This window comes from Panthera onca, chromosome B3 (assembly GCF_046562875.1).
Source record: "Panthera onca isolate mPanOnc1 chromosome B3, mPanOnc1 haplotype 2, whole genome shotgun sequence".
NCBI classification, from domain to species: domain Eukaryota; kingdom Metazoa; phylum Chordata; class Mammalia; order Carnivora; family Felidae; genus Panthera; species Panthera onca.
Genome location: NC_138344.1, coordinates 145,179,195 through 145,199,624, shown reverse-complemented (window position 1 = coordinate 145,199,624; position 20,430 = coordinate 145,179,195). Strand labels below are relative to the sequence as shown.

The 20,430-nt window shown below is 60.1% G+C and overlaps 1 long non-coding RNA gene across 1 annotated transcript; it reads left to right on the top strand.

The window, feature by feature from the left end:
- Window positions 1-822: 822 nt before the first annotated feature.
- On the top strand, window positions 823-2,378 carry LOC132670383 (uncharacterized). The gene is made up of 2 exons (XR_009606647.3): window positions 823-970; window positions 1,948-2,378. It is a non-coding gene; the product is annotated as an uncharacterized LOC132670383 (long non-coding RNA).
- The last annotated feature ends 18,052 nt before the right edge of the window (window positions 2,379-20,430 follow it).

The window sequence follows — 20,430 nt, the reverse complement described above, 5'->3', positions numbered from 1 at the left end:
CTTGCGTGGAACAGCGGGAAAGGCAGCCAACGCCGTGTCGAGCGCTCGAGGCCCACGTGGCTAGTGGCCTCCCTCCGGGGCATCGCGGACGACCACCCACCGTGGGGAGGACTCTGCTGCTCAGCGCTGCTGGACGGCACGGAGGGAGGCTGGAGCCCTCTGCGGTTTAGTGACTCCAGCCCCTGCCGGGAAGGGCTCAGAGGCCCCGCTGCCCCCAACTGGAGGACCGCCCACCGTGTTTCCGAGCTGCCCAGTCACCGGCTCGGGTGCTGCGGTGGGCCAGGGCCTGTGCTTGACACGGAGCGGGACCCAGACACGGACGGGGCACAGTGAGAACAGGCTTCTCTCCAAGAGCGTGGGACGTGGGCAGGGGCCGAGGCAGGCCACGTGATGGCCACACTTTGGGGATGCAGGTGCTCCTGAATCCAAAGGCCCCGGGCAGGGTGGCGGGGCCTGAGAGACCAGGGTGAGGGGCCGGGGTGCCGCACGAAGGGGCTGGAGCTGAGTCCCTCCCTGGCCCCTGAGTCTCTCAGCCCTCCGGCCGGGGAGGCCCCCACACCACCCACACAGCCCGGGCTCTGGCTCAGTGCCGGGGTGGGACTCCCGTGGTGCTGCCCTCTCCCTGGGAAGCCTCGGGTCGGGGTCTGCTACCACCCGGGCCGTCCTCTCCGTCTTCCTGGAACCCCCTCCGGGACGGACGCCGGCTCATCTGTGGATACAGAGCCCAGCTGTGTCCGGGGAGATTTTGCCAAACACTTGTGCGGCTTCTAGAGCCATCGGAGATGACCGTTCCGGGAGCTTCTGAAGCAGCAGATTCTTCAAGAGAACAGAAGGACACCCTCCCCCAACTGTTGTGCCCCCCTATCGTGACAGGGAGCGCCCCCATCACACGTGTGTCCCCGGGCTCCTAGGCACTGCACCAGATCAGAGGGGTGAAGGGGCAGAGGCTCCTGACAGCAGTGAGATATTTGTACGTTAAAAGGCCCAGGTTTTAAAAAGTTGGTCGTACCCACTGGGTTATGTCTTATAATTTTATGTAAAGCACAGTTTCACAGCTAGCCGTGCTGATTCTGAAACTGCACCTGGCGGGATGTCCCGGGACTCGGCGGCTCTGGCCTCCCGGGGTCCTTGAGGCCCTGCTCCTTCGGGGGGCTCCATGGCCGTCTGCCTCCCAGAGTGGAGGCCTGCACCCTGAATCAGTGGCTGTTCCCAAGAGAAGCGGGACGTGGCTGTGGTGCTCTGGATGGGGACCCTGAGGGGTGAGCTGGAGGGGCCGGTCTGAGGGCCCAGGTGGGACCCAGGGTACCGGCCGTGGGCACCGGGACCTCCTCTGCAGCCTCAAATGCCCAGGAAGACGGCCGGGTCTAGCTGTGATCCCGTTGGCTAGGGACCCAAGGTCCCCAGGACAGCTGCCCGTCAGTGAGCCTTCCTGGGGTTGGCTCCCGCACCTGCCACAAGACGATGGGGGCTCTGCCAGCAGCAGACACAGCCCCCGAGAGGGCATTATCATCACCCCCGATTTATGGGCAGGCCGGCGGGCCGAGTGACGGAGGGACCGCCACCCGGGCCCGGCACTGTGAGGGGCAGGGGCTGGCTAGGAGCTCACCGCTTCTTGGGCCAAAGCTTACTGTCCTCCCGTACAGCTGGGGGGCGGGGGCGGAGCACCCAGGGGCCAGGAACACCCGAGAAGCTTGCGGTGGTCCCGCACCACCCACGGGCCGGCTCTGCTGCGAGCACGAGGCAGCCCCGCCTTTAGCCCCACAGGCCCCACACCGTGTCCCCGCCTGGGCCGGCACCGGCCCCTGGGGGCACCCGGTGAGCCAGGCCCTCGGCTTCACAGACTTGCTGGGAAAATCCAACGGGTTAACGGGTCGCGGACGGCTGGGCCCAGGGTCGGGACGGCTAGTAAGTTCGTCCTCAGTATTTCACAGAAGCTCTCGTTTGCAGTCACGGGCCGCTTTCCAGAGGAAAAAGACGCTTCAGAGAAGCAGCAGAACCCTGTTAACGTCTCTGCTTTAAGAAAAATAAGGAAGAAGTCAGGAGCCGCATCGCCTTCCGTCAAGACACCTGCGGGACCCGATTTAATTTCTGCTGCCGTGGACGACGGAGCCGGGAATTCTCACGGGAGGACTTTCGAAGGAGGAGGTGCTAAGTACATCACGTCCAAAATTAACACGGTCTTCCAATCTAGGCACCAATTCAAAACCCGATTTAACAACCTGCTCTTACCGAAGTCAATTGGCGAGCATTCCATTATAAACACAGATGAAATCCCCCCCCCATCTACCAGATAAATAATTTTCTCCCCACACCTAAGCGGCATGCATTAACTTAACGGGTAACGATCTAAATTATGTATTAAACTCAATTACTTTTTATTACCGCTTTCCAATTAGGGTGCCCTGATTGACTCGCCCGCACGGTGCCTTCTCGTGGGATGGACCCTGTCTCCCAGCCCCGGTTCCGGCCGTGCTCGCGCCGCTCAGCCCCGGCTAATTGAGCGTCTGCCCTCCATCCAGCCGGTGGCCGAGGCGCGGCCCCTGATGCTGAATTACCAGCTAAATTACCCTTCTGCCGGAGTCCCTCTCGGCAAACTCTTCTAACACGGGACTCTCTCCCGGCCTCCCTCACGGAGCGCCCCCCCCACCCCCAGGGGACGATGCACCCCCAGGGTGGGCTCCGGGGACCGGTGGGCCCTTCCACGGTCAGGCACCGTGAGGCTACCGTGACAAACACCCCGACTTCCCAGAGATAACGGACGGCCGCGTCCGTCGTGGGCTGGCCGCCGGGTCCTCCGGCAACCAGCCTCCCTCGTCACGACCTCCCCTCGTTAGCGAAAATAATCCTTTGAAGAACCCAGACTCCTCTGACAATGGTCACCTGTGTTCTTATCCTCGCCTCTACTGTCTGGGTCCTGGGGCAGGGAGCCCGAGCTCAGGTGCGGGCAGGTTCAGAAACAGGCGCAGGCCTCCCGGATTGTAGGCTGAGTCCTCTGCTGCGTTCTCCCGGGGGGAAGGTGTGGGGAGCTCTTGGGGGGCTCTCATAAGGGCCCGAAGCCCTCACAAGGGGCAGCGCAACTGGGGTGAGCCACCTCGGAGCGGACCCTCCCTTCGCCGGTCCCCCCCACCAAGGGCAAAGTGGCAGGCTGGAGGGGGGCCCAGACCCCCTCTCCCCCAGGGAGGGGAGGGAGGCTTCCCGGATGGAGACGGAGGGCTGGGAACCACAACACTACTGGCCTCCGGGGCCTCGACCGTCCACCCGGCCTCTCCGAGCAGCCCTGAGGGGGCCCGTGTGGCTGGATGGGGGCTGCCCGCGGGCACGCCGTGGGGTGGGGTGGGGGTGACCGGGCCTCGCCTCACCAGTCAGGGGGCAGAGAAGAGCCCCCGGGCAGGCCCCTCAGAGAACCCTCTGGAAAGCTAGCAGCCAACAAGTGGGCATCCGTGTGCCATCCATCCGCTACCCCAGCGTGAGCCCCCGCCAGCCCAGCCCCTGAGGGCGGGCGGACGAGAGACAGGCTGAAGACGCGGAGCCAGGGAAGAGGTGTCAACCACCAGGTCTGACCCTCGACCCTGCAGGGACGCCGTGCCCACATTCCAAGTGGCCGAACGTCCTGGCCCCGGGTGAGGGTGGCGTCCAGAGAGCATGGGGTGCCAGCCGGCTCTGTGGTCACCTGGGGGGCTATCGAAGAAACGCCTGCTGTCTGCGCTCATGGCCCAGCAGCATCCTGGAGCCGGCAGTGAGCGGGACGGCGGCCCCGGCTGGCCCGCACCTAAGACCCCCCAGAACCCCACAGGGTCGGAGGGCCCTCTCGCCTTCCAGCACAGGGAAAATCCAGTGAGACTCAGAGGGCCCTCTGGGGCAGAGCCGGGATGGGACCTCTTGTGTATGACAGGCTCACACCCGACCCTCGACGTCTGCAGCCGCTGTCAGGGGCCCGGGAGAGGTCCGTGCAGTCCTGGGTGGGTCACACTGGGACCAGAGGGACGTCCAGGGTCACGTCCAGAGGTGTAGCTGGGCACTAGAGGACCGTGAAATCCAAACCTGGCAGAGATGGGAGGGTGTGTGAGTGAGCACGGCTGTGTGTGCTCACGTCTGCGTGTACGTGTGAGCGTGTGCGTGCTGGGAGCCTCCCCAGCAGGGTCCTCAGGCTCGTCGCAACCCCCAGTCTGGGACACCTGCTCGCCTGGCACAGGTCGGTGGGAAGGATCGCGGATTGTAGCACCAGCCGGAGGCCTCTGGGCCCCGTCTCCCCCTTCACCCCTGAGTGGACTCAGTCAGGTGACGTGACCTCTCCAAGCCTGGCCACCTCCTCTGCCCCTCCACTGCTGTCCCACCACAGGGTCCCCCTGGCAGTCCCTCCGGCCACACCTGCTCCAGGCTGGCACAGGGTGGCCAGGAGACCCGGCCCCTGGACCCTCCTGAAGGTCTGTCCCTGTGCTGGGTCCCTAGGGGCCCCAGGCAAGAAGGAGGCCCGGCTGCAGCCTCCGGGGACCCAGGAGGCGTGACCTAGGAGCGCAGGCCGGGCAGGGAGGGCGCCGAGGCTGGACAGTCCTGGAGGACTGTCTGGAGGAGGAGGCTTCCTGCCACAGCCCTCGCCCTGGCCCGCGTCCCTTTCTGGTGGTTCCGCTCTGGGGCAGTCTCAGTGCCGGTGACGGACAAGAAAGTGCCGTCCCCGCGAGCCCGCGGCCCCCGCCCCGTCTCACGTGGCCCTGGAGTTGGCTTTTTGTTTGTTTGATGAATTCTTCCGATGTTCAAGAAAGAAATTAATTTTACTTATTCCTCCAAGCGGTCATTAGAAAAGCTTTTAATGAACACAGTAAAACCCAACTAATTATCACAATGGCATTTTACTCTAAATAAAATTGACAGGAACCACGAATGTGACGCGTATAATTCTCCTCAGTTTATTAAAACCCATTTATCACACTTTATCCTAGAGGAAACTCATCATATTGGTCTGCGATAATTTAACTAATATTTCCTTGCTGCATCTAATATTTAAGGGGAGTTTACTGATATTAAAGTCATAATGCATTATATGGAGATGACCTTGCATTCTAATTACTGTTCTTGGTGAGGAGTGGGGCAGAGCAATCCTGGCAGCCCTCTAGGCGGGAGCCAGCGAGCAGCTAACGGCGGGGCTCTCCTTACACGAGATCCCTTCCCGGTCTCCGTGGGTCAATCCGGCTGTCCACAGTGGCACGGGAGGGACCCACTTCCCCCTGGACTTGGCTGGGGCCTGGGGTGGAGACCCCCGAGGGCGACCCCTGAGTGACCACACCGAGCCCAAGTTCGCATCCCTGGTGTCCCCCAGAACCGCGGCAGACGCACCTGAGTGTGGAAAACGGGGCTTCTTTCTGGTAACTTCTGACCCGGAAACCACCTTCTTCCTAAACCCAGGCTTGAAAGGTCAGCGTTGCGACACCCGTCCGGCTCTGAGATCACGTCTGTATACCTTGAGGAGTCTCCAGACTCGGGCGGCGGGACCTCTGCTTCGTGTCCGGTGCGCATGGCTCCAGGCTGAGTCCCGCCATCGGCCCCTCCCCGGCACGCATACCTGCATCCGCGGGGAGACCGCCAAGCCCGCTGCGCCCCCCTCGCCCCCGCTGCGCCCCCCTTTGCCCACGCTGCGCCCCCCTCGCCCGCGCTGCTCCCCCACTCGCCCGCGCTGCGCCCCACTCACCCCCGCTGCGACCCCCTCGCCCACGCTGCGCCCCCCTCGCCCCCGCTGCGCCCCACTCGCCCCCGCTGCGCCCCCCTTTGCCCACGCTGCGCCCCCCTCTGCCCACGCTGTGCCCCCCTCGCCCACGCTGCGCCCCCCCTCGCCCACGCTGCGCCCCACTCGCCCACGCTGTGACCCACTCACCCCCGCTGCGACTCACTTGCCCACGCTGCGCCCCACTCGCCCCCACTGCGCCCCCCTTTGCCCACGCTGCGCCCCACTCGCCCCCGCTGCGCCCCCCTTTGCCCACGCTGCGCCCCCCTCGCCCACGCTGCGCCCCCCCTCGCCCACGCTGCGCCCCACTCGCCCACGCTGTGACCCACTCACCCCCGCTGCGACTCACTTGCCCACGCTGCGCCCCACTCGCCCCCACTGCGCCCCCCTTGCCCACGCTGCGCCCCACTCGCCCCCGCTGCGCCCCCCTTTGCCCACGCTGCGCCCCCCCTTGCCCACGCTGCGCCCCCCCTCGCCCACGCTGCGCCCCACTCGCCCACGCTGTGACCCACTCACCCCCGCTGCGACTCACTTGCCCACGCTGCGCCCCACTCGCCCCCACTGCGCCCCCCTTTGCCCACGCTGCGCCCCCCTTGCCCACGCTGCACCCCACTCACCCACGCTGCGCCCCACTCGCCCCCGCTGCGCCCCCCTTGCCCACGCTGCACCCCACTCACCCACGCTGTGACCCACTCGCTCACACACGCTGGTGGGGTCAGGCAGCCGGTGCTGCTGTGGTGGGCGATTCCGGGTGAAAACAACCACAGACGGGCTGATCCCAAGCGCGCTGTTCCCACGCGCCCGTGCAGGCGCAGTGAGGGGTCTGCCCATCGGGCACCCTGGCTGACCCTGTCCCCCCATCCTGTGACGCTGCCCTCTCAGCACGGGGTTCCTGGGGTCCCACCTGCCATCGCTGCTTCAGGCTCCCCCTTGGAGGGACCGCATTCCGCCGCTCGGGCACAGCTGATTCCAGGCTGCGGTGACGCAGGGGAAGCTGTGCCCGTCCCGTGAGCCGGCCGGGGCACCAGTGATGGATCCGCCATCTGTCCCCCGGCACGACTTCTGTGCTTCCAGCTCTGGTCACGTGGCCCGATCAAGCCGCCATCAAGACCCCTGGCCGCCGCCCCCCACGCTCCTCCTGCCACCCGCCCCTCCGGCTTTCACTGCCACGCGGCCCACAGCACGCAGACCGTCCTCGTCCCCAGCCGCCCTCTCCTCCTGTCTCCGTGGAGGGGCTCTGGTCACCTCAGGGAGCCCCAGGTCGGGAGGAATGGGGACACGCCCTCCCCCTCCCCCCACCTCCCTCCCACCCCTCCTCTGCCCGAGGAGGCTGCCTCCAGGACTCTCAGTGAGGAAGCCACAGAAGCCACCCTCCTTCCCTCCCCTCCCCAAAGGTGGAACTCACCCCTGGCACTCCCCTCCTGCACCCACCCCGTCCCCAACTCCACCTGCTTTCTCCAGGGCCAGGCTTGCCCTTAAACTTGAGCTTGCTTGCTGAGTCTCAGGGACTCCTTCTGTCCCCTGTCACTTATCCCCCACGCACACCGGCCTCCCCTGGTTTCTCCCCCTACCTGGGTGTCCACCTGCCCCTCTGTCCGTGCTCCCCGTTCACCCGGCGGCTCCTCCCGCTCCTCAAACCCAGGGGCCCGCCCGCGGCGTCACCCCCTCCTCCTCCCCGAGACTCGTCCCCACCTCCAGCTCTGACAGCCTTTCTCCTGAGCCCCAGACCCGGAGAGCAAGCTGCCTCCTCCGGTCTCTCCCTCTTGCCACAGTCCTTCCGTAAATCACCGGAGTCGCCCGGTCCTGCGTCCCTGGGGAGCAGGGCACAGAGCGGGGGGGCCCGGGGCCCCCCGCCCCCCCCCTCCCCCGCCGTGTGGAGGCGCTAGCCTGGTGTCTGTACGTCGGGGCGCACACGTATGCACGTACAAACGACAGCGTGCAGTTGTGTCCGGTGGTTTTACCGTGAAACCGGTGGACTTGTGCATATTTCACGGCTTGTCTGCAACTCCCTTTGCGCGCGAGCTCCGCGTCTCGGGGAGCGCTGTGGCTGGCGCGCGCAGCCGGCCTCGTGTTTGGATGGAGGCCTCGCTCCGTCCTGGGGCCCTGGGGCCGCTGCTCCCGCGTCCTCCGCGTCCTCCGCTCTTCTCTGCTGGGGAAGAGTCAGCCGCTTCTGCGCGCTTCCCTCTCGAGTTGCTTCTTCCGGATTCTTCTATGCACGTGGCGTTCCTCCCCGGGGCAGATCTGGGGGGCGGGGGACACAGGGCTGTTTTTCACGGACGTTCCCAAGGCGTGTCCTGAAAAGGCTGGAAAGAGGACCCCTCCCGACGCACGGAGCCTGCCTGTTTTTCCCACGCCCTCGCCATCGCTGGAGAGAGAAGCTTCGCCTTCCTTTCAGGTCGCCGGTGCCCCGTCGCTGCCACCCCTGACACCCGGTGAAACCAGCCGTGGTTTATCTTTGCGTGTGAGTCCTCGTGTCCTTTTCCTCCACCCACAGAGGTTATCTGCTTACGACTCAGAAATCTACACGTAATTGTCCCCCCGGCCGCCTGTTCCGGACGCATCCGTGGGCCGCCGCATCGGCCCGGCGCACAGACCACACGGCCTGTGTCTGGGCCGGTCCGCGCCCCGGCCGCCAGTCTCCGCGGTTCTTTCCCACGCGTGGGCTGGCTCCGCCCAAGCGTTTTCTTTTCCAGGCGAGTCAGGCGGCGCATCACAGGCCGTAAGGGTGATTGCGGTTTACTGGGGGCGCCGACGGGGCGCAGACTCCCTTTCCTCCTGGCAGGTGCGGTCCCTCTTCCCGCGGACTCGGATTTCTTTCTGCGGCTGCCCGTTGTCCTCACACAGGCTTGTGCGCCTTTCTGCTACTTTTCTCCCAAGACGGCCGGCAGTTTTCCTAGCGGTTGTGCCCGGGGGCACCCTCCTCGGTGTCGATTCCTCGGGTGGTGGAAAGCTACGGGTTTTATAGACACTTGCCTTGTCTCTATCTTACTGAAGTCTCTTGCTAGTTTGCTGCTGCGTTTCCGCTTTATAGTCGATCCAGTTGCTAGCAAATCAGGTCTCCCGTCCTCAGACCCAAAGGCCTGGACGTGGGCCTACAGTGTGGCCTAGCAGCCTGAGGGCTGGCATCCTCATCGGCCGCAGGCTTTAACGGGAGCCCGCGATGCTCCCCCAGGCGTGAGACCGCTGTCGCCGTCACACGGGACTTCTCACGCGGCAGGGCCCGCGTCTACTCCGCTGTCGTGAATTATAACGAGCTCCGTTGGTAGATTCCAAACCCGGCGTGTCCCTCCTGAGCGCGGCGGCATATTCGGTGGTGGGGATAAGGCACGGTGGACCGACCCTCCCCACGTGTGAATCCCCGGCCGTTTCCACTCTCCACGCTGCGGTCCCCCCAACGGCCCTGTGTGCGTGGCGGGGGCTGGTGTGCGAGGCCCCCCGCCGCAGGGAGGGTTGCTGGCTCGCCTATCTGTGCGAGAGTTTTTCACAGTGCCTGGCACGTCGTTAAGTGCTAAAGAAGTGTTAACCACTCTCATCATCGTCGCCATTAAGTATTGACAGATTGCTGTCCGAAGTGTCTGTGCCAATTTGCACGCCCGCCAGCCACGGACAAAGCTCCCGTTTCCACAAATTCATGGCAGCGCTCCGTGGTATCAGACTTATTAATTTTTTACACTCTAATGGGTGAAAAATGGCGTCTCGTTGTTTTAATTTGTGTTCCTCGCCGTTCGCTGTGAAGCTGGGCCGACTCGTGCATATTTATTGCACGTTGTTTTCTCCGCGTATTTATAGTTTCCTATCATTTGCTCGTTTTTGTATTGGGTCGCTTGCCTTTTCCTTATTGATTTTCAGGAATTATTTATGTATCCGAGTAGTGATACTTTATTGGTTTTGTGGGTCGCAAATACATCCTCCCAGACTGAAGCTTGTATTTCTCGCTTTATGGATGGTGCCTTTTGCTGAACAGAATTTTAAATTTTAATGTGTCTGACGCACCGAACTTTCCCGTAACGTTTTGTGATGTTGTCCTAGAATCTCGTGTTCTCTTTGGCACTTTGGTGTTTTCACGTGCAAGTCCTTATCCTCCCGCACTTTATTTTTTGTTTTCTTTATGACGTGAAGCATCTCTGCTCTGCCGTGCCAGCACCCGGTGCCGGCTGGTGCCCCCTGCCCCACTGGGGGTGGCGATGCTCCCCCAGCTACGCTCCGTGTGCCCACTTGTAATGGACGTGCCCGTAGCTCTTTCTGGAATTCAGTGACGTCGCTTGTCCATCCCTGCCTGAACCACATCATACCTGTAAGAACGGTAGCTTTATAAAATAAGTCTGGTTGTCTCATTGGTGATTCTCTCTGACCTTTGTCTTCAGATATGCCTAGGCTGTGTTTGGCCTATAGTTTTTATGTATTAATTTTGTAAATCAGCTTGAAAGCCCATTTTGGATACGGACTAGAGATACACGGAACGTTTGGAACAATTTGAAGAAAATGTCTATTATTACTGACTCTACCCATTCATGAATATGGTATATCTCTCCATTTATTTACATCTTCTCTCATGCCTTCCAACAAAGCTTAACCAACAAAATTACTGTTAGAAACGTCTTGCGCATTATTTATGACACATAACCCTTGAAAACTTGCCTGTTTAAAAAAAAACTGTTAACGGAATCTTATTATCTTATTTTCTCTAATTTTTTCCAGTGAGTTTTTATGCAGAATTTATATTTTACGGCTCATTGAACGCTCTAATTTGTATAGCTATCTATAGATTATTCTGAATTTTCTCTTTGAAACATGGTCTGCAAATAGTGATAGTTTAGCTTTTCTCCTTTCTAGACTCTAAAACATATTTTTTTCTCTTGCCACATGTGCTTCTGGTCCCCCTCCAGCACATGAGGCACAAAGGTGGAGCTGGGCTACAGGGTGGCACTGAATGTTCTTATTACAGATCTTCTTTGTACTCAACTCTGAGAGCTTTCACATATGCTGGATCGAAGTCCTTTACAGACAGGCAATTTGAAAATCTAGTCTCCCAATCTGTTGCTTATCTTTTAATTGCCTAACAAAGTATTTTGAAGAGCAGCAGTTTTGGTTTTGATGAAGGGCTTCTGTCAGTTTGTTCTTTTACGGATTGTGCTTTTTGTCTTTTTTAAATGTTTATTTTATTTATCTTGAGAGGCGAGAGGGGCAGAGAGAGGGAGAGAGAATCCCAAGCAGGTTTGGGATTACAGAGCCCACCACAGGGCTCAATCCCATGAACCTCGAGATCCTGACCTGAGCCGAAATCAAGAGTCTGATGTTTAACTGACTGAGCCACCCAGGCACCCCTCATGGATTGTGTTTTTTGATGTCTTATCTAAAAAAACCTTCTAGGGGCATCTGGGGGGCTCAGTCGGTTAAGCTCCAGACTTCGGCTTAGGTCATGACCCCATGGTTTGTGGGTTCGAGCCCCACCTCAGGGTCTGTGCTGACAGCTGGAGCCTAGAGCCTGCTTCGGATTCTGGGTCTCTCTCTCTCTCTCCCTCTCTCTCTCCCTCTCTCTCTCTCAAAAATAAACATTAAAAAATGTTTTTTTAATTAAAAATAAAAAATTAAAAACACCTTCTAGCTAATCCAAGGTCAAATCCAAAGATTTCCTGTTCTCTTTTCTTCTAGAATTCTTATAGTTTAAGGCCTATGATCCATTTTGAATTAATTTTTGTATATGCTGTGACAAATGCATCGAAGTTCTTACTTTTTTTTAATCTAGCACCATTTGTTGAAAAGACCATCTTTTCTCCATTTAATTGTCTTTGTGCTTTTGTCAAAAATCAATCCACTAGGGGCACCTGGGTGGCTCAGTCGGTTGAGCGTCTGACCTAGGCTCAGGTCATGATCTCACGGTCTGTGAGTTCGAGCCCCGTGTCGGGCTCTGTGCTGACAGCTTGGAGCCTGGAGCCTGCTTCAGGTTCTGTGCCTCCCTCTCTCTGACCCTGCCCCGTTCATGCTCGTCTCTCTCTGTCTCAAAAATAAATAAACATTAAAAAAAATTTTTTTTAATCAGTTAACTATTTGTATGCGGGCCTTTTCCTAGACTCTGCATTGTGCTCAATGTTTATGCCAATACCCTGCTATTTTGATTGATTAGCTTTAAGATCAGAGTAAGTCTTCCAACTTTTTTCTTTTTTTTTAAAGTTGTTTAGACTACTCCAGAACCTTTCCACTTACATATGAATTTTTAGAATCATAAATTTTAGAGTCTGTCAGTTTTTACAGGAAAAACCTACTAGAATTTTGATTGAGATTCCATTGGTCTATAAATCAACGTGGGGAGAATGAACATCTTAACAACTTTGAGTTTTCCTATCCATGAACATGATATATGTCCTCATTCAGTGAGGTGTTCAGTCTCAGTGCTTGTAGATTTCAGTGTGCAGGTCTCCTATATCTTCTGTCAGATTTATGCCCAAGTATGCTTGTTAATAGTACTTTACATGTCATTGTTATTAAAATTTCAAGTTCTGACTGTTGTGAGTATATAAATATACGACTGATTTCTGTATATTGATCTTGAGCCGTGCCATTTTGCTAACACGCTTATTAGTTTTAGTAGCTTAAAAAAAATTTTTTTTTTAACATTTATTTATTTTTGAGAGACAGAGCATGAGCAGAGAGAGAGGGAGACCCAGAATCCGAAGCAGGCTCCAGGCTCTGAGCGGCCAGCACACAGCCTGACGTGGGGCTCGAAACCATGAACCGCGAGCTCCTGACCTGAGCTCAAGTCGGTGCTTAACCGCCTGAGCCCCCCAGGTGCCCCTATACTATTCTTTAGATAGATAGATAGATAGATACATAGATAGATAGATAATAGATAGGTTTGATTTGTTAAAATTTTGGTAAGATATTTTGCATCTCTGTTAATTAGGGATTTTGCGCTCTGTTGTCATTTCTTGTGATGTCTTTGATTCAACATCAGAATAAGACTGGCTTCCCCAAATGGTCATGGAAGTGTCCCCCTGTCTATTATCTGGAAGCGTTTGTATAGACTTGGTATTATTTCTTCCATAAATGCCGGTGGGCTTCATCATTGAAACCATTTGGTCCTCTAATTTTCCTTGTTGTGAGGGTTTTAATTACAAATTTAGTTTCTCTAACAGATGTAAGACTAGTTGGCTTATCCGTTTTTTCTTAGGTGAACTTTGGTAGTTTATACCTTTGAAGGAACTTTCCACTTCGTCTATGTTGTCAAATTTATTGGTAAGAAGCTGTTCAGAATATCGTATTTTTTTCCTCACAATATCTGTAGAGTAATAGGTGGTGTCCACCCTCTCATTCCTGGTATTTTTCTTGATCACTTAGGGAAAAGGTACATTGTTTTTATTCATCTTTTCAAAGAATCTGCTCTTTTTTCATTGGTTTTTCTTTATAGTCTTCCTCCTTTCATTTCATTGATTTATGCTCTTTATTATTTTCTTTCTTATGCTCACTTCAGGATTTTTTTTCAATTTTTTTTAACGTTTATTTATTTTTGAGACAGAGAGAGACAGAGCATGAACGGGGGAGGGGCAGAGAGAGAGGGAGACACAGAATCGGAAACAGGCTCCAGGCTCCGAGCCGTCAGCCCAGAGCCCGACGCGGGGCTCGAACTCACGGACCGCGAGATCGTGACCTGAGCTGAAGTCGGACGCTCCACCGACTGAGCCACCAGGCGCCCCAACTTTAGGATCTACTTTGCTCCTCTTTTCCACTTTTTTAACCTGGAAGTTTGGATTATTGATTTGAAACCTCTTTTTTTGCCGTAATGTAGGTTCTTAGTACTAAGTTTGAGTGTGAGCTGCCCTCACTGACTCCCTGGTTACCCCTCCCTCCACTGATGCTCAGTAAGGAAGGAGGCAGGTTTGGACCGGTTGTCCCCGCTGGGCACTGTGCTAGTCACACATTTCATCTTGACCACAATTTTGCGGGACAAGTACAGTTAGCTCAGCAGCTTACAAGTGTGGAAGCCAAGGCCAGCAGGCACCTGCTCCACTCTGTCCCCTCCCCCGGCGCTCAGAGCCCTGGGGGCTGGATCTGAAGATGCCTCTTTTGACACGGGCCTGATTAGCGAGACAGGATGATGACATTTAAAAGTCAAGACGGAAGTCCCTTTCCAGGTGATGTGCTGCTCAAGCCTGGCTGGAAGCCACTGCTGCTGAGATGGGGCATCGCCTACCCCCCCGCCCCGGCCCTGGGCTGGGGACGCCGACACGACCGTGTCTCTGCATCTAGCAGAGCGTGAGCGGCTGGCCTGCTGAGGCAGAGAGGTCAAGTCCCTTCACAGCCTGGGTCCCACAGGCCCCGGGCTGCTGCGTCCTCCTGTGCTTCCTGCCCCCCTGGCAGGGAGTCTCAGGACGTGTCCCAGGCGCCTGGACAGGCCAGGGTTAAGGAAGTGCTGAACACATCTAATTTACATGCAAAAGTCTCCCGTCCTTTCCTCCTGACAACTCAAGGCTCATGCTACCGATCAATATTTTATGAAGACATTTCCTGTGACGCGGGGGGAGGCAGGTGCACGTGGCCTGGCCGCCCGCAAGAGGTGCGGGGGAGGAAGCCGGGACTGCAGGGCCGGCCCTGGGGTCTGTGTGTGGCTGAGTCCTCTGAATTGACTCCCGTGCACCCTGAGGGAGGCCCAGGCCCCTCTGCCTCTAGGGTAGCTCTCCCTCCTCCCTCCCCGATCTGAGCTGTCCGAGAACAGGGGCCTTCCTCCACGCATGAATGACTGAACGAAGGCTTTCTCAGCACCAATAGGTGTTGGGGTTCCAGGCCATGCCGATGGCTCTCCCTATGAAAACCCCCCATGCTATGGAGCCTAGTGAAATGCCCAGTGGTTCAGGGGCCACCAGAGGCCTAGCCCACGGAGCAGGAGCCACCCGACCTGCCGTCCTTTGCCTGTCCCCTCTGAAAAATGCCCGAGTCACCCTCCACCCCTCGCTCTTCCAGCCCGGCCCCTGTCCCCCAACGTGCTGGGGTCAGACTGAGAGCACCCGACACAGCCGTGTACCGAGCTGGGGTGCGGCTGCAGGGGAAGTGGGGGCCGGGGAGCAGACAGAGGGCCCCTCGGTGAAGGTGCATTTCGGCTGGGACAGAAAGTGGGTCAGGGTCTTAGGGGGGGAGGACAGCTTGTGGGGAGACCCAGAGAGCCGGGAACATGGAGGGTTCTGGGCAAATCAGGAAGGAACAGAGAACACGGAGCAAAGGGGAGGGGTGGCGGGGGGGCGGGACGGATAGGGCGGCTGGGGAGCCCTGAGTTAGAGAGTGAGTTCCCTGTAGGCGGGTGACTTCCCGAGCCTCTCAGCCTGAGCCCAAGCCCCTGCTCTGCTGCTGGGTCCAGACCCCCGTGGAGAGTGGTCCAGGCCTGCCTCCCGGGAACCCACATGCAGGAGGGGAGCCAGTGGATGATTCTTAGGGTCCAGAGGAGGGAGGTCTCAACTCTAGCTGAGCTCTGAGCCCTGAGGACTCTTGTTGGGGACTGTGAGGCTGGGGTCTGTCCTGGAACTGCGGTAAGAACACCCCGGGTTTCCATCTGGGCTTTCTTTGCAATGTGCTTTGTGAGGGGCTGGGCCGGGCCTCAGTTTCCCCAGCTCCTGAGAGCGGGCTGTGATTCTGGGGTAGGCAGGGTGGACCCTTAGGAGCACCCCACGCCCCCCTCACTCTAAAGGACGCTGAGTTAGTGCGGGGCCTGGTGGGGGGGGTCCAGTTGGGGGCAAATAAGTGAGTAATTGTATTAGACCCTCCCTGGGTCTCCATCAATGTGCAGAGCTCAGCAGAAGGGGCTCCCCCGGGGCCTGCCTCGTGATCCCTCACACTGCCGGCTGTGAAATTCCCGAATAACAACGACCCAAATTCACTTATCCGTGCAGATGGACCCACGGGCCCTAGCTGTCAGGGCCCTCCACCCGGCTCTTTCCTGGACCCACTGCCATTGTGCCGTCATCCCCGGAGGGCCAGGAGGACGCTGGCCTCACCCACCCCCCTGCCGTTTACCACCCCCCCCAACCCCGGTCGTGTGTCCATTCGTGTACTCGTGCACCCACTTAGTCCCTAGCCATCCCAGGAATGACGGCTCCCAGACTCTGAGGCTGGTAACGCAGCGCCCGCGCACGAGTCTCTGAAGGTCTGAAGGTGCCCTGAGAGAGGCTGGCACGCCCCACGCCGTGTGACGGAGGAAGAAACAGGTTCCAAGAGAGTATTTGCCGCAAGTCCCACAGCCGTGAGGCAGGGTTCGCCTCCGTTCCCAGAACGGGCCCGGCTCCGGAATGTTCCTGACTGTTCGTCACAGGCGCCCCGTGTACTTGGGTGGGGGCTCCCAGGAACGCCGGCCGCGCTCAGGGCCAGGGGCTCCCTGGCAGGTGCTGGGGTTGCTGGAGAAGTGGGTGCAGGCCGGGGAGGGGGGTGTCGGCCCTGAGCCTGCTCGTGCCCAGGGAGGCCGCAGGAGCCGGGGGCCTGGCCACCCTCCAGGGCGGGGCAGACCGTGTGGCTCCCGGGTTCCTGCTCCGCCGGCCGTGGGTGGGGGGACCCAGGAGGCGGAGGGGAGCCACGGGGGGCGGGGGCCGGCCGCTGAAGACCAGCACCGCGGCCCCCGCTTTGCACTTTATAAATCGGCACTTGTCACGGAAGGAGCCGTCCTGCTGCCATCGCAGGCATGAGGAGATTCGCCTTGAGGACACCCCCTTTGTCAAGAGCGAAAGGCCCCACTCGGCGGCCGGGGATGGACGCTGGTGGCACTGAGGCGCCCGGGCTCGGCCGGGACCCGCGTCCACAAATGGCCTCGTGTTTTCATGTGAAATGGGTTGTCGATAACGCGCTCTGTGTTCTGTCATTAAAAACGCGAAGCAAGGGCCCCGGGCATCCATCGCGGGGCGGGTGCGAGTGGGAGCTTGCGTGCCAGCCGCGCACCCGGCAGACGCGGCCTCGGGCAAGCGTCTCGCTGCTGTCCTGCCGCCCGTCATCGCCCGCCCAGGCATCACACTCGCCGGCCCTAGCTCCCCGCTCACTCCCCTCCCTGCCCCAGAAATGCTGCCCGTCCTCCAGCCCAAGGAGGGGGCACCTTCCTCCAGGAAGCCTTCCTGACTGCTCTGTTCCCTGGGCTCCCTCCTGCCTTGCTCTGCTGCAGGGTCTCCCCTGAGCCCACGACCCAGGGGTCCACCCCCTGGCAGCGGTCCGGCTGCCTCTCCCTCTGTGCCAGCCCCCAGGTGAGTGTGGGACGCAGGGCCTCAGCCCGTACGGTGGGAGAGGCCCCGACGATGCAGCTGGAAGGCAGGACGGGGCATCAGGTGGGCACCTGGGGGGTTGGGACTCGGGCCCACCCGCACCTCGGACCCGTGGGTGTCGCGGGCAAACCCCTTCCCATCTCGACGCCTCGGACTCCCCAGCCGTCACTGAAGCCTTGTGCATTCAGGTGGGGGTGGGAGCAGGCGGCACAGGTCCCAGAAGTGCTGCCTGAAACCCCACGTCCGTGTGTGTGCGTCTGGGCCGCCCCAACCAAGCACCGCGGACGGGGGGCCGAGACAGCAGAAGCATGTGGGCGCACAGCCCTGGAGGCCAGAAGCTCAAGGTCGGGGGGTCGCGTTCCAGGCCGTGGGGAGCGTCCATCCCAGGCCTCTTGTTGGCTGCGGGGATTTTCCCGGAATCCCGGGGGCTCCCCGTCTTGTGGAAGCACCGCCCCTTCTCTGCCTCTGTTGCCGTGTGTCCGGGTCCAAATCCCCGCTTTTATAAGGACTCAGTCCCACGTGAGTTAGAGCCCACCCTCTTCCAGCAGGACCCCAGCCTCATTTAATTCATTGTATCTGCAGCAAACCCATCTCCAACTGAGGTCACATTCTGAGGTGCTGGGTATTAGGGTTCGGACGTTTGAATTTGGGGGGCACACGATGCAACCTATAATGTCTGGAGACATTGCCCTGGGTCGCCCGGCCCCTCAGCCGGCTCTGTCCACTGCACACTGGCCACAGGCCCTTGACACAGCCCGGTGGGCCCGGCAGAGGCCCGGCCTCCAGGTGGGGAAGGGCCATGTCCCGGGACCCGGTAGTAGATGGACAGACCATCTCAGCTCACCTCGAGAAGCCAGGTCAAGGCAGGGGACCCAGGCTGGGAGGCCCTCAGTGCTGGGGTTTTGCAGACGTAGAAGAGGGTCCATGTGTGGGGGAGAGAGGAGCCCTTACTTCAGGGTCTGACGGGCTCCCTGGGCTCAGGTGGCCCTGGGGAGACCCCCACCCCGAGCAGCAGGGGACCTGTCTTCCAGGTAACTTGGGGCCAGAGAGAATCCCCAGAGACCCTCGGGGACCCAGTGCCTCCCCGGTGGACCTCCCGTCTGATCTAGGGGGGCTCGGCTGAGGTCTTCGTCCCCCACTGTGGGGGCAGCCATGGCCTGGGGTCCCCGGACTCTGCACTCGGGTGACCCTGGGCACACAGGGAGCAGGCCCCACCTCTGGGCCGGCGCAGGTGGTGCAGGGCGGGGCCGACAGCTTCCCCTCCTTCCCCTCCTCCTTGCCTCCCTCTTCAAACCTCCGCACAGCAGCCTGGAGTAGGCTCCCCGGCCCCAGGGGTCACTGCTGTCCCTCCAGGGGCTCCTAGCCTCCCCATTACGTTTGCTCAGCTCCCCCTCCAGACGGCTTTCTGCTGCGTCCCAGCGCAGCGTTGTTGGGGTGGGGGGGGGGGGGGACCGGGGCTGGACGGGGCACTGGCGTTGGCCTCCTGGAGTCGACACTGAATAATTAAGAGCCTGGTAATGAAAGGCTCATTGGGTATTGATTGTATCCTGGGGCTGGCGTGTGGGGAGCACTCGCTTTGTCCCAGTCCCAGCAGAGCATCACCCACAGGCAGGGGGCCCGCAGCGGCCGGCCAGAGGCGCCCACAGGGGCATAGCTAGCAGCCGGACAGGGCCTTGGGGCCTCGTCGCTGCGGTGCCTGCCCCCGGGAGTGCCCAAGCTGATAGGGGAGGCCCAGGAGTGCGGGCAGTTAGGTGGTGGGGCTGTAAAGGCTGTGAGGATGGGGGGCCTGGGGGCCCCTCTGCCTGGCAGTCCTGGGAGACTTCCAGGGAAAGGTGCGGCTGGGCCTCCTGCAGAACGGAGGGGCGAGGGAGGCAGGCCAGAGACAGTCAGGGCCAAGACCCCTGGCAGGAAGCACACGTGACACAGGGTCGCTCCCGTGGCCCACGCCAGGCGTGGGGCCCGACTCCCTCCTTCATCCCCGTCACCTGTCTACAGGGCCTCCCTCCCTCCCTCCCGGGCAGGCCTGGGTGGGGGTCCTGGAGTGGGACAGAGGCCAGGTGAGAAGGACTCATTGGAGAAGCAGGGTGGCAGGGAGTACGGCCTGCACGCGGTCACTGCCCCCAGAGGTGCACCGCCTCGCCCCTACCTGCCTGCGGCGGCCCTGCCGTCTCGGTCACAATCACCTGCCCGCTGTGCCCACTGTACCTGTGGTGCCCACTGTGGGCTGCATCTTCACAGGGGAAGAGAGGTGCGATCTGTCCGTCCGTCTGTGAGGGGAGCTGCACAGCTCTGGCTCCCGCTGGGCCGCAGCCAGGAGCTGGGAGGCCCGGGCCGCCCCCACCGAGACCGCTCGGCGCGGGGCCGGGCCTGGGGGCCTCACCCACCCGCCTGCCTGTCCACCTGCTTCTCCAGGACCTGGAATCTGGCCAGTGGCCCGGAGCTCCCAGACCAGCACGGGCCCTCCGGACCATGCCTTCTCTGCCAGGGCAGTGACACTTCCACAGGGGTCCCCTGGCAGGACGGGTGAGAGGGGGTCACTGCGTTTCTACCGCGAGGAATGAGCTGTCCTTGTTGGGGATACAGATCTGGTCTCTGGCTCCTGCAGGCCTGTGTGCCTCCCACACTCACGGCTGCTTTCCCTCCGGCCATGTCAAAGGGGCCACATGTCTGGGGCGCCTGGGTGGCGCAGTCGGTTAAGCGTCCGACTTCAGCCAGGTCACGATCTCGCGGTCCGTGAGTTCGAGCCCCGCGTCAGGCTCTGGGCTGATGGCTCGGAGCCTGGAGCCTGCTTCCGATTCTGTGTCTCCCTCTCTCTCTGCCCCTCCCCCGTTCATGCTCTGTCTCTCTCTGTCCCAAAAATAAATAAACGTTGAAAAAAAAATTAAAAAAAAAAAAAAAAAAAAACAAAGGGGCCACATGTCCAGGGCTGGGCTGCAGGGGCCTCTGAGAAAATGCCAGTGAGCGGGGGCCGGGCGGGGGGGCCGAGCCAACGAGGGTGGGGGCCAGACGTCACCCACAGGCGGTGAGACAAGGACAGGACAGGTGGGCGGCAGGGAAGGATGTGTCCCTGTAACGTCGGCGGGGCCGTGGTGGCCGGAGCAGGGGCACCGGGGGAATGGCTGCCCCTGGCTCTCCTCTGGGGTGCCCCTGCGGCAACCTCCCCACCAGGCACCGCGGCCGTGGCCACCCTGGGCCCCTCCCCAGGGCCCCATCTCTCTCAGAGGCAGCCCATGACCAATCCTCTGCCTGGCGCCTTGTCAGCCTCTAAGGGGCCACAGGTCTCGGCTCGTGATCTGTCCCGACAGGCACCCTGGAAACAGGCTCCCTTCCCGGAGGTCCGGCTGCGGGGGAGGGGGGTTACTGCAGCCCTCGGGCGCCCCCTCGCCTCAGCCAGCCCACTGGCCTCAGCCAGCCCACTGGCAGCGAGCCCCTGATCTGGCTGGCGAGTGAAGCCAGGGCCCCCGGCCCCGTGGAGGGGCGGGAACAGTG